Source organism: Camelus bactrianus, chromosome 11 (genome assembly GCF_048773025.1).
Source record: "Camelus bactrianus isolate YW-2024 breed Bactrian camel chromosome 11, ASM4877302v1, whole genome shotgun sequence".
NCBI lineage: Eukaryota > Metazoa > Chordata > Mammalia > Artiodactyla > Camelidae > Camelus > Camelus bactrianus.
In genome coordinates this window covers 22,227,812-22,244,758 of record NC_133549.1, presented here as the reverse complement: position 1 = coordinate 22,244,758, position 16,947 = coordinate 22,227,812, and the positions used below count along the sequence as shown (strand labels likewise).

The 16,947-nt window shown below is 43.5% G+C and overlaps 1 long non-coding RNA gene across 1 annotated transcript; it reads right to left on the bottom strand.

Moving 5' to 3' along the window:
• Positions 1–12,469: 12,469 nt before the first annotated feature.
• On the bottom strand, positions 12,470–16,414 carry LOC123616242 (uncharacterized). The gene is made up of 2 exons (XR_012510403.1): positions 14,438–16,414; positions 12,470–14,348 (listed from the first exon to the last, which is right to left on the bottom strand). It is a non-coding gene; the product is annotated as an uncharacterized LOC123616242 (long non-coding RNA).
• Positions 16,415–16,947: the final 533 nt, after the last annotated feature.

The following is a 16,947-nucleotide window of genomic DNA, read 5'->3' as shown; positions in this document are numbered from 1 at the left end:
TCTTAAAGTTCTCACCACAAGAAAAACAATTTGTACCTCTGTGGTGGTGGATGTTACCAAGACTCACTGTGGTGATCATTTTGCAACATATAGAAATATTGATTCATTATGCTGTATGCCTGAAACTAATGTCGTATGTCGATTATAGCTCAGTAACGACAACAAAAAGGAGCTGCAACTCCAGGCCTTTGAGAAAAAAATAGAGAATGATATGAGTCTGAGGAAGGGAAAACTGAGGTTTCAACTGAGCCATTCTGAGGAGAGAAACATAAAAATGAGAATGGAACCATTTTGTCTCAGTCTCTTAAAGGGCAGGACTAGCCATTTATAGGAAATAAATACGAGAATTTTGCCATGTTGAGGGTGGAAGGCAAACTACGAGGGGAAGGCGGGTGAAGCCAAGAAGCTCATTAAATACGGGAGAATTTCTCACTTACCTAAACCATTGAAATTTGTTCTTGAAGACAAAGGTACAGACCAGTGAACCCCCTTGGATCTCCTCTATACGGTTTTATGACTCTTACGGCCAACAGAACACAAGAGAATTTTTAGCAGAGGAATTGTAGATATGCAGCATCAGTCGTGTCCCATGATGTGTTAATAGATCCTATGGGAAAATTGGTTCTGTGGGCAAAACATTTTGGGAAGCACTAAGTTTATACAAGGTCTACAGGTGTCTTCAGGACAAGACTTCTTTGAACCCTCGATATGTTCACGTACCTTGTAATGCTCTCATCACAAGAGAACCAGAAGGATTTTACAAACTTAGTTAAATGAAGAACATTTCCCTACCTTTTTACACCTCACAGGACACTAGAGTCCTGGGGAACACAGTTTGGGAAATGCCCATGAAGTACAGCTATGTTCTTAAGCAAGGACGCACAGGCAGAGAGTCGGCAGGTTCCTCCTAATTAATAAGAAATCTCAACGTCTGGGATCAAACTTAGGAATTTCACACTACACTTAGGTAGTCTTTCCCTCCCCTGAATCACACAGGACTAGGGTTCTATGGGACGCCCTGCGTCTCTGGGTCATGCTGTTCTAGCCCAACTGTTTTTGCTTACCCAACACAACCTACAAATTCCCATCTTCCTTCCTTTGTTTAATTGCCTTTTCCCAGAGTTAGAGTGTCCTGCGCTGAGCGCTTGTTAGACACAAATAGAGCACAGAACTCGTGGCAGGAGAGGAAGAAGGAACTGGGGAAGCTTCCTGATTTACACCTGAAGCCTTGACAATGTTTCCCTGCACCGACTCTTCTGAACCTGCAGGTGTTATGTTTACACCTCTCTTATAACTCTTGCCATTATTTTGCTTTGTACAATAGTTATTTTAAATTTAATATTAATTGAGCACATATTCCATGCCAGGCACTGTGCTAAGTGATGCAGAGGACAAGAAAAGGGGTCTGTATTTAAGAGCAGTTAACATTCAGGTAAAAATGTGTTAGAAAGGTAGTAATTTTTTTTCCTCTTTTTGACAAATTGACAAATAATCGACAAAACTGTATGTTTTTCAGGCGTACAATATAAGATGTATACATTTTGATATGATCACCACAATGAACACATCTATCATACCACATAGCTACCTTTTTAAAAATTGAAATATATTGATTTACAGTGTTGTGTTAGTTTCAGCTGTACAGCAAAGTGATTCAGTTATATATATGTATATATATTCTTTTTCAGATTCTTTTCTCTTGTAGGTTGTTACAAGATATTGAATATAGTTCCCTGTGCTACATAGTAGGTCCTTGTCACTTAGTTATTTTATATATAGTAGTGTGTATCTGCTAATCCTAAACTCCTAATTTATCCGTGCCCCCTTCCCCTTCAGTAACCATAAGTTTTTTTCTATGTCTGTGAGTCTACTTCTATTTTGTAAATAAGTTTATTATTTTTAAAATTCCACATATAAATGACATAGTATGATATTTGCTTTTTCTGGTTGACTTCTTTCACTTAAAATGATAATCTCTAGGTCCATCCATGTTGCTGCAAGTGGCATTATTTCATTCTTTTTTATGGCTGGGTAGTATTCCATTGTGTGTATGTATGTGTGTGTGTGTGTGTGTGTGTGTGTATCTTCTTCATTCAGTCATTTGTCAGTGGACATTTAGGTTGCTCCCATGTCTTGGCTATTGTAAATAGTGCTGCTATGAACATTGGGGTGCATGTATCTTTTCAAATTAGAGTTTTCTCTAGATATATGCCCAGGAGCGGGATTGCTGGATCATAGGGTAACTCTATTTTCAGTTTTTTAAGGAACCTCCATACTGTTTTCCATAGTGGCTGCACCAATTTGCATTCCCACCAACAGTGTAAGAAGGTTCCTTTTTCCCCGTACCTTCTCCAGCATTTATTATTTGCAGACTTTTTGGAGATGGCCATTCTGACTGGTGTGAGTTGATACCTCATTGTAGTTTTGGTTTGTATTTCTCTAATAATTAGTGATGTTGAGCATCTTTTCATATGCTTATTGGCCATCTGTATTATCTTTTAAAAAAATGTGCACTTGCATGTCATTGCTGTGCAGGGGCCACACTGATTTTCCTATCATTCCAGTTTAGTGGTGTGCTGCTGAAAAGAGCACTTACTAGTCACTGATTTGTTACCTCAAGTCTCAAATCTCCTGACTTATGAGAAAATGTAACAATTGTCCATTAGTTTTAGACATGCAAGTATACAGATACACCCTCAAATGTTATCTTTTCCTTTGCTCCTCCCAGCCTCCAGTCCCATACAAGAAATGAAAGGCTCTTTCTTAATATACCTTCAAATTCATGTTTCTTTGTACGTAGAGATGTGACCGTGTCGAAGGTGCCCTGAACCAATTTTTAAATTGATTTTGAATGAGAGGTAGGAAATTAAATACTAATGTTGCCCAATATTATATTCTTTTTTTTCTTTACAATATTTTGGGCTTACCTTTTATATCTTAATCGTTTTCTTCTTCCACATTTATTTTTTCCACTTAAAGCTAAATAACACAAAATGAAACCAAAGTGGAAATATCTTTTTAAATGATCAGTATTACCCTTAGAATTTTGCTTTATGAAAATATTTTTAAAGCTAGTACTCATGTTGAAGTTTTAGCATTCATTAATACATGTATTTTGTGCAAAATTAGCAAACTCCACATTCCCGGTTTGGCTGTTATACACACAAATTAATGAATACACTTTAATGAATTTGGTTAATACGCAGCAGTTTAAGATCCATTTTGTATTATTAGCACAGAAATGTCCCGCATTGAATGCTGCTGAATCAGAATGCTGTGTTTGCCTGGGAAGGCTGTCACACACACACACTCACACACACACTTCACAATAATGTAAAGCTAAGATTTACATAATTATCATAATTCACTCATTAAGATATTAGCAAACTGTCGCATCCACAAAAGATTCTCCATGCATGGAATTTTCCATCTTTTGCCTGCACCCGAGCTATACACGCAGTGCCAGCGCCAGAGAGTGTAAACGGAAACCCTACTTCTGCATTTTATTAGCAAATTTTGCAAACTACAAACAGCTTGAGTGTTGTATAAATTTATGGTTGTACTTGCACATTTGTGATGGTGGTTTTCGGCATGGAAGTTTTATCTAAGAGCTTTTACTTGGAACTGCACAGAGCAATTCCAAAACCTCAAAACTAAAGGAAAATAAAATTGAAGTGCCTTTACAATTGAGTGATTTATACATTAAAGTATTTATTTTAAAACAAGATTAAAAATACTGCACTCCTAGAAACATTCTCTCCCGGTCGAAGCCACTCAGATGGAAAATTTCATCTATTTCAAACTGATTTTTTGCCTGAATGACTCTCACATATTTTCCTAAAACCTAGTCCATGTCAAATGATTTATGCTGCTTTAACAATGCTGTGCAAGTAGCCAGGAAGATTCAAGTGCTGAAGGGGTAGAAGGCAGTTGTCCAATTAGGTGTTTGACTGTATTTTAATTTTTTAATGCTTATATGTACTTACTCTTTTCTTAGCTTCTGATTTCCTACTCAGCAGTAGTTTCTTCTAGATGCTGATTTCTGCATATTTCTGTCTGAGGAACACTGAGCCAAATTTGAACCACAAAGTGCATTTTAGATCAAAATTCCACATAAGGATAAGGAGGGAAATCCATTTTCCTACAGTTTAAGAGCTAATAGAGGGAGCTCAGGTACGGTGTACAAAGGGCGCTCATATTTCCAATGTCCTTCCCACGGTACACCCCACCCTCCACAGTGTGGTACCCCACCCTCCGCAGTGCGGTACCCCACCCCCTGCAGTGCGGTACCCCTGATGCGGCCACACTGCCCCTAGCAATAGGGATGCTCTGCATCTCATCAGAGTTGACTGGTCTAAACAAAGCTACCTGGGTCCAATACACAGGGCCACTTTCCAGTTAGATAATTGATGCTTTCTCTTCAGATTTTTCTTTCTCTTAATTAAAAAAAAATATATTTTTGTGCTTCAACTATTTTTGCCATTGACTCACCATCCTCTGTGGTAACAGACACTGTTTTTGAAAACTGAGTTTTAAAGAAAACAAACAGCATGTAAAAATTTCTTAGGGAAACAACTGCCAGGTGGAAAAGTTAATGGGAGGCTGTTATTCTCTGAATGGGCTCATGTCAAGATCTTAAAGTTAAAAAGATTAAAGAATGTGGTATAACTTCCAATTTATGATCTCTGGTAGTATGTGAGAAAGCTACAAAAGTAAATCTAAACTTTGATATTTGGATTTTTTTTTGGCTATGGGAAAAAGATGCTAATGATAGCAATGGCTGTTGAGTTTTCTCTAGGGCTAGACCCCTAGCTATTTTGATTCTACTCAGCAAATCAGACCCACCATTATTTTTCTACATAGCAGTACCAAAACAAAACAAAACAAAACCCTGCAGTTTAGACTAGGTTCTTACTTTGGCCCATTCACACTCATGTAAAAATTCCTTAAGTGAAGGAGTTCGGAGCTTCCTGTGACAGCTCTGGGCCAGCCATAGAGAAGCGTGATGTGGCCAGTTAAGCCCATCCCCAAATGGCCATAAAACTGTCATCAGAAAATGGAAAAAGCATGAAGTCTCAAGCTTCTTTCTTTATAATGCCTCATTTGGAATAAACAAGTCATCAAGAAAAAGAATTCCTTTTTGCTGCTCTGACTCATGCATGCCATCCAGGGATTAGAAAGAGATAATCTGCTAACACTGCTAACCAAAGGCTGCTACGCCCCGTTACCTCAGGACTATTTTAACGTTCCCAAATTCCAAGATACTTGCTTAATTAAAATAAAAAATGAAATCATGATCCTCCCTAGAAAGTCATATTTGTCTCTTTCCAGCTGTTTGGTAACTTATTTTTAACTTTGTAAAGTCACTTGTTTGTAATTTAAACTGAAGTTTAGTTAGTGCACAAGTTGCTTACCTGTACGCTGGAGCTAATTTGTAATGAGAGACGAGAAAGATAACTGAGTACCACCAACTCTTGTGAGGAAAGAATTAACAGACCTCAGCCCCAGTTTTGGGAAATGTATGTTGTGTATACATCAGTCAGGGTACTGATGTAAATAATAGAAGGCATTTTTACTATTTTAGGCAGAAAGGGATGCTATACAGGGAGTTAGAACCTTAAACATTCATTGGAAGACTTAGAAGAAGAGCAGGCTCTCCACTGACCTCCAGGAATGACTCTGAGAACAATTTTGCAGAACCTAGCTTCCAGAGGGTTCCACTGAATCAGGAAGCCGCAGCGGTAACTGCCACCCCCAGGATCGCTGCAGATCTCTGATTTTAGCTGCTTTCCAGGGATCAGGAGGCACCACTGCAGTTATTAGCTCTAGAAAGTCACCACTTAAGCTGCAATCTACTGATGAGAAATTGCAGCCAGGACTCTTGACTTCAGGGCCATGCTGTGCCCACTAAATGCACAAGAGGAAACTGGGTGTCTCCTGTGTCCCTGCCTCTCCCTCCACTGAACTCAGTGAGTTCACACTGGTTTCTTTAGCTGCAAGGGAGTCTGGGAAATGTAGGTTTTGTTTTGTTTCAATTTTCTAGTTTTTTCAATCCAAGAAAGCATGCTAGCAGATCAGAACATCACTGAGATAGTCAGTTTATCAAGTCTAACCCCCAAACCCGTAAACTTTCTACTATGTTAAGCATGCATAAAATCCTTCATAATTTCTTTGCTTTTTTAAAATTGGTGCTATTCCTTCTTTTATCTTTTTTGGGATCTTACACACAGTTATTGTAAAGTCATTTTGAGATTGCTCTACCATTTCCATCTTGCCAGGAGTAAATCAGTCTCCTGATCTAACAGGCAGAATAATGTCCCCTTACAAAGGTGTTTACTTCTTAATCCTTGGATCCTATAAATATGTTGCATTACATGGAAAAGGGGAATTAAGGTTACAGATAAAACTGAGGTTGTTAATCCTGACTTTAAGACAGAGAGATTATCCTGGATTACCTTGGTGGGCCCGATGTAATCACAAGGGCCCTGAATGTGGAAAACGGATGCAGAAGAGGGACTCAGTGTGATGCAATGTGAGAAGAACCTGACCCACTGTTGCTGGCTTTGAAGATGGAGGGAGAAGCCGTGAGCAAAGGAACGCAGGCAGCCTCAAGAAGCTGGAAAGGGCAAGGAAATGGACTCTCCCCTAGAACCTGCAGTAAGGAATCAGCGTGTTAGAACCTGTTAGATTTGAACACATTGAGATCCTGTCATCTTCTGAACTACAAACTCATAATAAACTTGTGTTGCCCGAAGCCACTAAGTTTGTGGTAATTTGTTATAGCAGAAACAGGAAACTGATACGTCTGACACAGATCGTGGGCTTTTCTGAGAGCTGCTTTTTTGTCGTGAGCTTTGACGTGTCAGCTTGCAGGTGCATCTTGAGTGGGTCTCCCCCTCTCTGTCTACTCTCCGACCGGGTCTACCTGTCTGTGGACACTAGGAAGCTTCCTGGGTCCCCAGGTCTTAACCTGGTTATCCAGCGTCCATTTCCATGATGATACTGGCACTGTCCCAGAGCCAGCCACCAGACCAGTGGACGAGTGCTGCCAGTGCTGTTCCCTCTGCTTCTTTCTGCCACTGTCACAGTCAGTGAATGGCAACTAGGGCTTTCTCTGGCTCATTTCACATATTAAAACCCTGACCCAGCCCTTAGTCATCTGCAGAAAGGCCAGCTTTGGTCCCCAACTGTACATAGGATGCTCCTGTCCAGGTTACCCCACAGGAATCAAATCTTTACCCCCTGCCTGCTTCAGTGCTCAAAGCCCCATAGACTTCTGGCTAATGATGCGCTTTCTGCTTTGTAGTTCTGTTTCTGGTCTGTTAGGTTGGTTAGGTCATTTTTTAACATGACCATACTTTTACATTTATAATATATATTTAATATTTAATTTGTAAAATGCTTATGAAACGCTGGCTGCATATTTTGTTATTGCTGTGTTTGGAGCAGAGAGGAAAAATTCCAAGCGCCACCTTCATCACAAGACCACCGTATGTCGTACGCATGATTAACATTTCACAGAACGCCACGTCCCGGTTTTTCACCACGTTTTAGCTGAAGAGAAAATACAGTGAGGGGTTAGATATTTCCATTGCTCTCAGTGATTTGCTTTCTGTATTCTCAGGGATGTCACTTCCTCTAACAAATAATAGCCTCTTGGCAGAAGCTGGGCTGGTTGAAAATTATAAGAGAAAGTTTCATTGTATTGCACCTTCAGGTGGTGCTTCCAGAAATTCATCTTAAAACTTGCTATTTCAGGAAGTTGGCTCAGCTCCTCTGCTTTTTCTGTAGTCCATCAATTCCATAAATTGGCTAGGCGTTACTGGAGGATGACTGTTAGGGTCAGGAGAGGGGAGGAACAGAACGCCAGGTGTTACATTAAAAAAGGTGGCATAAGTCCCTGGTTTAGTCATGTACTTTAAGAGTGTGGAGAATAGCTGTTCGCAGTTAACACCACAAATGCTCATTAAACTGGTTTTCTGTTGGGAATGATTCCCCCAGAATGTCTCAGGCTATCAAGTAGCTGAAATTCTATCAGGATTATGATACCCACTGAGTTACAAGTTAGAAGAAATGATACTTGAAATAAAGGCTTTACAGGCAAATTAAAATAGTAATAATTTCAGTTAATGTAATGGTATCTTTTTTTTAAATCCCTTAATATCATTCAGCCAAAATTACATATTTGGAAAAAAAAATGAGCTACTAAAGAAGATTTCCTAATTGTGTGTAATATGCCTGAAGGCACATTGCAGATGTAATTCAGATGCCTGGACACAGAGGAAGATGGCTCTGATGATGACATTGTGCAATAGAACTACATTTTAGTCACGAGTAGTCATAATGTAAAATTACTTCCCAGGAAAAGGAAGCTGGGACGATGCCACAGCTTCCCACAGTAAGCTCTGTAACCCTGGCTGCACTCTGGAGATGACATAACTACGTGAGCAGCCTTCTCCGTCAGCCCCCAAACCTTGCAGATCCAATTTTGACATCTACCATCTCAGTACTTCACAAGCAATAGCGCTTGTTTCCCTGAGATTCAGTCGAGTCTCTTGCCTCCTTCGTTTAGTTTACGCCAGTGTGGTATCCTCTTCACCAGTTCGTGTTGGCTCACCCCTGTCTCATCTACAGACGAACATAACCCCAAGCCATTTCTTGAGGCGAAAGGAGAATTAGTTAAACCAAACACGAATCATCCTGTGTATAAGTAGGAGTAACTGAAGGGCCTTCTCTTTCCTTGTACCTTGCTGAGCTGTATGTTGTCTATCAATCTATCAGTTAAAGTATCTCCATTTACTATAGTCCAGTGGCCACAGGCTCTTGCATAGAATTTCGAAAAGATTCACATGGGATCTTGATAAATGACTCAGAATCAAAACTTAAGGACACTGTATACTGATTTGTGGTCTAACTCAGGTGAGTAAATCTGGGATTTTTTTTTAATGCTCAGGCAGATTTCGTAGACCAGACTGGCAAAGGCTCATACAAAAGTAAGTTTCTTGGTGTTAACCCCTTCTCTCCTCAAATCCCATGGTTTCTTTCCTTGCCTTTGCGGGCTCAGGGGTCAGATGCCATCACCTCTGACATGCTGATTTTAGAATTCCTGAGATAAAGGCTCAAAATCCATCTGGGCCACACTGTCGTGAGCTCTGCTTTCTTACCGGCCTCCGAGCTCACCATGGTGCCTTCTCCTTCGACGAGTTTAATTCCCTGTCCAGCCTCCCATCTTCTCCTTACACTGGGTAAGTGCATTCCACTGGGGTGGCTGGGACAGTGGAAGCTTCTGGGGAAGCCTGAGCTCCCAAATAGGCTTCTTGCCTGGTGAGTCTGGGTTCACAGTCCAGTCTCCCTGCGTTCTGTTTACGCCTATCTCCCCAAGCCCTCAGGGCCAGCTTCATGATCGCTTTCCAGTTACGTCTCGGCACTAGCAAAGCTCAGCTGTGGACTCTGGCCCACTATTTGGCCAGGGTGGTCACTGGCTTGGGCCTCATACATCCAAGGGGGAGCCCGGAGCTGGGAGAGCAAAAAGGAACAAACAGTTGTCTCTCTGGCCTCGGTCAAGTCTCTCCGACTATTTCCAGACACTTGGAGAGGCGCTCAGTGTTCAGGATCAGCTCCGGGCTCAGTTCTTTCCAGAAGACAGAGGAAGATGAAGACCCATTCCCAGCTTCAGGCTGGGCTTTGTAAGAAGGCCTCCACCTCACTGCAAAGGCTGGGCGAGGAACCTGCAGAACAGGCAAGGCCCTCGCTTTTGTTTGACTCCTAGAAGGGCCCAGTGAATAATGGCTGAGAACTAGCTAAGAGGAGGCGACAGCTGGCACCCGCAGGCGTAACCAACACCAGATACTGTACAAGGATCAAGCTGTGGGTTTTTAGATGACACTGTCATACACAGAGCAAGGCCAAGAACTAGGCTAAGCTGGGATGGTACCGAGTACCTGCTGACCTCTTACCATTTCTTGATACCAGAGAGCTGCCTTCTGGGGTCTAGCTCAGCAGTAGAGTGCATGCTTAGCAAGCATGAGGTCCTGGGTTCAAGCCCCAGTACCTCCACTAAAAAACAAAAACAAAAACAGAGATCTGCCTTTCTGTCTTTACTTTCCGTGTGAAACAAAGATGACAGATATAATCCTTTCTCCCCTCATGAGAGAAAGGGTCTGTGCAGATATCTGTTTAATCAGTTTAACTGCTTGCTCGTCACGCTGTACGTGTGTAGCCTTCCATGCGCGATGGGGAAGGAAATGGAGAGACAGGCAGTGTCCTGGAAGAGTCCTGCTCTCAGTAGCTATGATCGGTCACACGTGAGCCAGTGCCCCTTCCTTTGCACTTTGTTCCTCTGCAAAGACGGGTGACAGTAAGAATACTGTGCTGACTTCCTGATTTTGTGGGGAGGAGCAGGTCGGAGAAGGGATGTGTCAAGCTCTCGAAAAAGAAGTTTACAAACGTGTTTAAAAAATACCTAGTGAGTGGCAGACTGCGTGCCAAGCCCCGTGCTAGGCCCTGGAGATCAGAGGTGAAGAAGACAGCCACCTGCCTCCTAGAGACCAACACTCCCAGCCGTTGAGAGGTGAAGTCACTGGCCCCGCAGGACATAACATTATTATGAGTATGACCCTCTGTAGCGACTTTAGTGTAGTGTCCATATTGCTGCAGGGTTACTTATTTTCGAGTCATGGCCCATTGTTTTTGTCCTTCCACCTCTACCTAATTTTTCCCTTGTATCTTCTTGCAAAACTGGAGGTAGTGCTTGGGGACCAGACGGGACAGTTGGTGCTGGGAGATATGTCAGTGAGCAGGGAAAGCGTGCCGGCAGAAGGGACCTCTAGCTGAGACCCGAAGGCTGAGCTGGATTTGATCAGGCCAAAGAGGGTTGGAAGTGATCGAGGAAGAAGCCAGGCTGAGAGGAAACAGCATGTGCAAAAGCCCAGGGATGGGAGAGAACACGGACAGTTGGAGAAATGTGAGTGATAAAGGGTGACTGGGATAAAGAATCCAGTAGATGGAAAGGAAAGACGTGGAGATGATGAACACTCTCAGGTATCTGGATGACAGGCAGATGGAGGGGAGATGAGCAGCTAACTAGCTCTAGGGGGCAGAACCAGGATCAAAGGGTAGAAATTCCAATGAAAAGGACATTGACTAAAAGTTAAATTACAGTAATGATTTCCACTCATATATTCCTTACCATATGTCAGACACTGTGTTAAGGGTTTTACATCCATTATCTTGTTGGCTCCTCAGAACAACCCTATGAGGTAAATGCCATGAGGAAACAGAGACAGAGAGGTTAAACGAACTAGCTCAGGCTCGCACAGTAAGGACAGGACAGAGCCGGGGTTCCAAAGCTGGTGCTCTTAGTCACCACCCTCAAGGTGCTTCCTTGTGAGAATTACTTGTAACAGTGCAAATGCGCATCTGTGAAAGCTTCCCATCACTGCAGGTGTTTGAGCATTTGGCTGGGATACTGCAGAGAATCCAGGCATCAAGGAGAAAACAGTAGCTTTCTGAGGGTCTTCCCATTGTGAGATTCAGGGATTCAGTGGTGTATCAACAGCTGGAAATGTAAACCAGCCCTCAAAGTCAACCACCCTCTGCATGCGGGGCCGCTTCGTTGTCTTGTGTGTAACGGGCCCTCGCGGGGTACCTTTAAAGGGGATGTTCCGCGTCTCCCTCACGGCAGGAGAGAGGGGTCTGGTGAGCACTGCAAGGGAGGCAGAGTGAAAAGGACCGAATTAGGGCAGCTCAACCCTCCAGTGAAGACATGCATCTTTCACAGACATCTGCTTTAGCTAATGCTGGCCCTGGGCAGTATGAAATTATGTATTCAGCCCTTAAACTATCACAGATTCATGTTTCAAGAACATAACCGTGAGAAAATACTGCACCAGTAGCAGAAACAAAACAGCCTCGCTCACTTTGCATTAAACAATTTTTTGGTGGATTTCTATAGTCATTCTTCATTTTCTTTCAAATTAAAGGGCGTTGTGGGAGACCAAATAGGTTAGAATGCATAAAAATGTTTTGTGTGTATTGACTTATTGAAAAAAAAAAGAATAAAAATTGCCTCTTTTGCTCATCATTCAGTGGAGGATATCCAAATAACAACAATAAATTACACAACGAATTCGGGAATCTTAGAGGCAGAGAGAACTTAGAGGGCACTTCGACGCATTTTCTAGAACGTGGGAACTGCCTGTTATTTATAATGAAGTGCTCCACTGAAGCGTTAAATTGTGATCTTCTCGATACGTACCCTGTGTAGCCCAACTCCTATCCGTCCCAGCATTTTCTTAACACAGGAAGAGTCTTAGACTATCACAGTGTGAAGACTTTACTTGTGAATCTTAAAGAGAGACAGAAAGACAGGGGTTGGTGGGGGAGACAGAGAGATGCTGGGGAGAGATGAGGGCGGAGGACCCTCTTTTATCATCCACCCTGACAGATTTAGAGGTGAGCAGTCAGAAAGTAGCATTCAGAGTTTACCAAGACGTGTGCTTCCCAGAAATCCCAATAAAATAAAACACTGAGTCATCAACACAAGTGTCCTTTGCAAAGGCAGCCCAAGGTCCTCGAACACTGATGGAAGGTACTCTCCCTAGTGCTAACGGGCACAGGGGTTGATCTCAGGCAGAACTCAGAGCTGATTCTCCTCTACCTTCAGTTGAGCAAGATATTTTCATTCCCTCTCCCCTTCCTCACCCTCCAAACACATAACAGCTTTCACGTCCCTTAAGTACTCGCTCAATTAAAACCCCGCATTCCAGACGCTTTCTGGTTCTTTCCTTTCTTTCATGAAGGGAAAAGCTCCTCTCTCACATAGGTATCCACAATATGCGCAGAGCATTTACTCTTAAAAGGTTGTGATAAACCGAATTTTTGAAAATAACATTCAGTATCATTACTTTTGCAACAGTCCTTTCCTATTTTACTCCTTCCATAAATATTTACCTAAATTTTTGGATCATTCTTGTTTAAAGAAAGATACACCAGTAGCCTTATATAAAAGAATCTTTCTGGCAACTTGAAAATGCAGTTATTTATAATAAACGGATAGCAAGGATTTTACAATAAGGGCCGCATACACACAAAGGATCTCAACTGGTATAATCATGTCAAGGAGCAGGCAGGTGGGCAGGCGGGCAGGCGACTTTTCTTAAATAGAATTCAACCCACCGGCACCAGCCATGGTCCAAATAAGGGAACGGCTGTGGGCCAGGGCCTCGAAGACAGAGCTGTTCGGGGACAGTTTCGGCGGTGGTGAACTGCGGGCACCTCTGCTCATCTCCTCTCTGGTCTAACGCGCACGCGAGAAGCGTTGATCTTTGCCAGCTGGCGTGAAACACAACCTGTAGGAGAAGATGAATTAAACTCAGCAGAAGCACGCTTGCTCCCGGGGCTGCTGAGGAGGCAGGAAGGAGTTTGGTGTGGGGCTCAGCAGGACCCACGATGTCTGAGGTGGGCAGGTGGAATGATGCTGGGCTGCGCCCAGAGGCCATCGGAGGCTGGGACTTCGGGCCTGAACCCCAGGCATGTCCAGCAGCAGTGTCTCCTACCAGCCAGGACTTCTGGACACCTTGATGCCTCTGTGCCTGGGAAGAAGTGGCAGGAGGAGGTGGAGAAACCAATCAAGGCTCTTTCGACAATGGCATTTCTTTGGAAGGTCTTCCACTGGTTTGCGTGGCTGAACATGGCTCTACAGTATCACGCATGTCAAGCTGTCCAAACTCACACTTTATCAAGCACTTTATTCCTCCAAGTCAGCACACAATCTGAGATCTGTAAAACAGTCTGCCAATATTTTGTTTCCTTTTCTCTCCCCTAAAGCCATTTTTTTTTAGGTTGCATATTCGGGCATGTGCGTTAAAACTGAAGGCATCTGTCAAAAATGTTTCGTTTAGCATGGTCTTTGTGTGTGTCTTTTCATGGCCCGGGAACTGTTTTATTTTCCTTTACTGTTTGTCTTCTCCCTTCATCTGGCAAAGACCAAGCATCCCATCCACCTCCAGTGATTTAGAACAGAGAGGAAATTAATATCGGGGCTTTGTTTAACAGCGGCACTACATCTGCCATTAGACAACTTTTACTTCCTCTCTGAGTAGCAGGGAAACTGTCTTTCCTCAACCGAAATGTCAAATGAACACAGTCCTTAAATAAGAACACGAATTTGACCTTTACCGGATGTCTTTATTCCTTAACATTCTTCAAAGATACACACTTGAAAAAGTGAAGGCTTACGGATACCCAGCATGGATGCTTTATCGTCTGTCGTTTCCAAGTGGCCAGCGGCTTTCTTCTGTGACCAGAACGACGATTTCCCACATTGTAGCGCATAATTATGTATTCACCTAGGAGAGCAGAGGAAATAATTTTTTAAGCTAAAAACACAGAATGGGTTGTTTCTACCACGAACTCCCCACAAAAGCAGGAATCTTACTTCATAAGTAGAACCAGACCCCCACTCCATTCTCTGCCCAGCAGAAAAATTACATGGCTTTTAGCTTTAATGGCCTTTTAGGCTTGTCGCCAAAAGAAGTTCCAAAAAAACTTTTCTGGTCCCAATTTGCCCTCTCAGCCCAGTTCTTTTGTAAGCAGGGAGGAGAGACGCTGGAGAGAGTCCAAAGCCCGGCCCTGAGAAACGCAGCCCGAGGCCAGAGAACCACGCCACACGATCGGGAGAGAGGAAAAGGAGCCCCTCAACTGCAGTGAGTCAGGCTGACGCGGAGCGGGTTTCGGGGGGTGGGCACAGCCCCCCGATCTGGACTGAGCCCGCGGCAGGCGCACAGGATGACAAGGATCCTCCATCATCACTGTGCTGTGTTCTCATCTGTTTCTGTCTTCAGTGAACAAACACGGCTTTTTGTTTCTTCTTTAAAGACTGGGGTTTTTACTTGAACGTCACTCCCCAGTCCTGAGCTCTTCCTGATTATGAAGCAGAGAGCTTCTCTGACTCTTCAGGGCATCTCCAGGCTGCAGGGATTTCAGGAGAAGAAACTGAGTATTCGAGCCAAAGCCGCAGGGGAGTTTGAGAGTAGCATCCATCCCTGCCATGTTAGCCGTCATCCTCTCCGTGAGCTGCACTTCCTCACGCTGAAGATAACGGTCACTAACTGTCATAGCGGCCGCCGCTATGCCATATTATAAAATATTACGCAGCATTTTTGCATCGCACACAGGCTTTACCCGCCGCAGCCCTGGCATTCCGTCCTGTTCTCTCTTCTCCTCCTCCCATTCAACACCTGTCTACGTGCTCCCGAGGCACCAGGAGAGACTCAAGGTTGAAGTCTGCTCAGCCCCTGCCCTCAAAGAACTTAAGAGTTGCCCAGAGAGATGAGAGGGTGGCACGAAGGACAGAAGTGGCCACGACGATCTGCCCGGAGCCGTGAGGGCCGGCAGGGAGGAACCCGAAAGCAGCAGTTCTGCCAAGGAGGGGAGCTTGCTTCTGCTGTGGTGATCAGACACGGCTCCGAGGAGGGGCCTGCCCCCGAGGAGGCCTTGAAGGCTCCCCGGCTTGAGACCCGCAGAGGCTGAGGGCGGGCACTCCAAGTGGAGCAGGGGATCCTGGAGAACCGTTTCCTCCCCACTTCCTCCGGCCAAGTGGGCACCTGAGGGGCTGGTGGGGTGCTCCAGGCCCTTGCCTCCCCTGCCGCAGCTGGCCAGGTTAAAAAACTGTTTTTAAAGCTGACACAAAAATGAACAGAAGTAAAACAAAAGCTTAAAATGGCCTGGATTGGAGGAACTTTAAAAAATATACCTAAATATGAAAATGAGTATGTGTATGTATATGCATGACGGGGACATTGTGCTGCACACCAGAAACTGACATATTGCAACTGACTGTAGATATGTACATATAAAACAAAAAGGGGTGCCCTGTGGTTTCAATGAATAATTTGCCTGGGTTCTAAATCGTGCCTGGATGCACTCTGAGCCCTGCCCCGGAGGTGCTGGAATGCTCTGTGTGTCCGAGGGATTCTGGACTCAGGGAAGACCAGAGCTCTGCCCTGGAAGCCCCTGGAGATGGAGCTTGTGAGACTGTTGTCGAAATCAGAGATGATTCCTGAGAATCAGAAAGCTGTGAATGCTGTGACAAACTTACACCCCGGGTTTCATATGAACAAATCCGAACCTGTGACTGGAATGTTCTCACAGTTATTTAAGTTGCCAGAGTGTGGCGAGTTTTCCTTCTAACCATTTCGTTCTTGTTGAAATGTAAGGAAAAGGAAGCTGAGAGATGGCATCCTGAATACGGGTCAGAGAGCCAAGAATGTAACAGTCCATCACAGGCACGTCCAAACCTTTCAAATGGAAGACAACACAGTTAAATCATTTTTATTACAGGCATAAAATAAAAATTAGTATAAAATATTAAATGTTTATGAGCACAGGCTCTGCTTTTAACAATTTCCAATTTAGATGGGATGGTGTAGCAATTAATTTCTCTCATAATCACTCTCCTTGATACATTAAGTTCCCTAAGTTTCACCTTCAGTCGTTTAATGGCAAAAGACAATGGTGTCTGTAGCCATATTTAAAATATAAGAAACTCTTCCCCCAGCGGCCTTTCCCTTCTCCGCTCCCCCGTCTCTGAATGCTGGACCAGGAGACTGCAGGAAGGTCAAATCCCTGGAGGGGCAGCGGTGGGCAGAGGGTGCCATTCCATTTCCTGGCACAGATGGGAGCTACACCCTGGAATCTCTCTCTTCAACCCAACTTAAGAAAGGGTGGCTTGAGGAGAGGCAATGTGTCCCTGTATGAATAATTAATGAAGTAACATATTTTTCCAGGGAGACAGTTTTATTCCTTTGGTATATCTGCATTATTTCTCAGTACATCGTACGTACTCATTCTGCGCAAACTTCATAGTTTTTAATACTCATAGTTTCATTTTATTAAAGATTTTAAAATATACATACAAAGGATCATATTATACACATATTTCTGAAT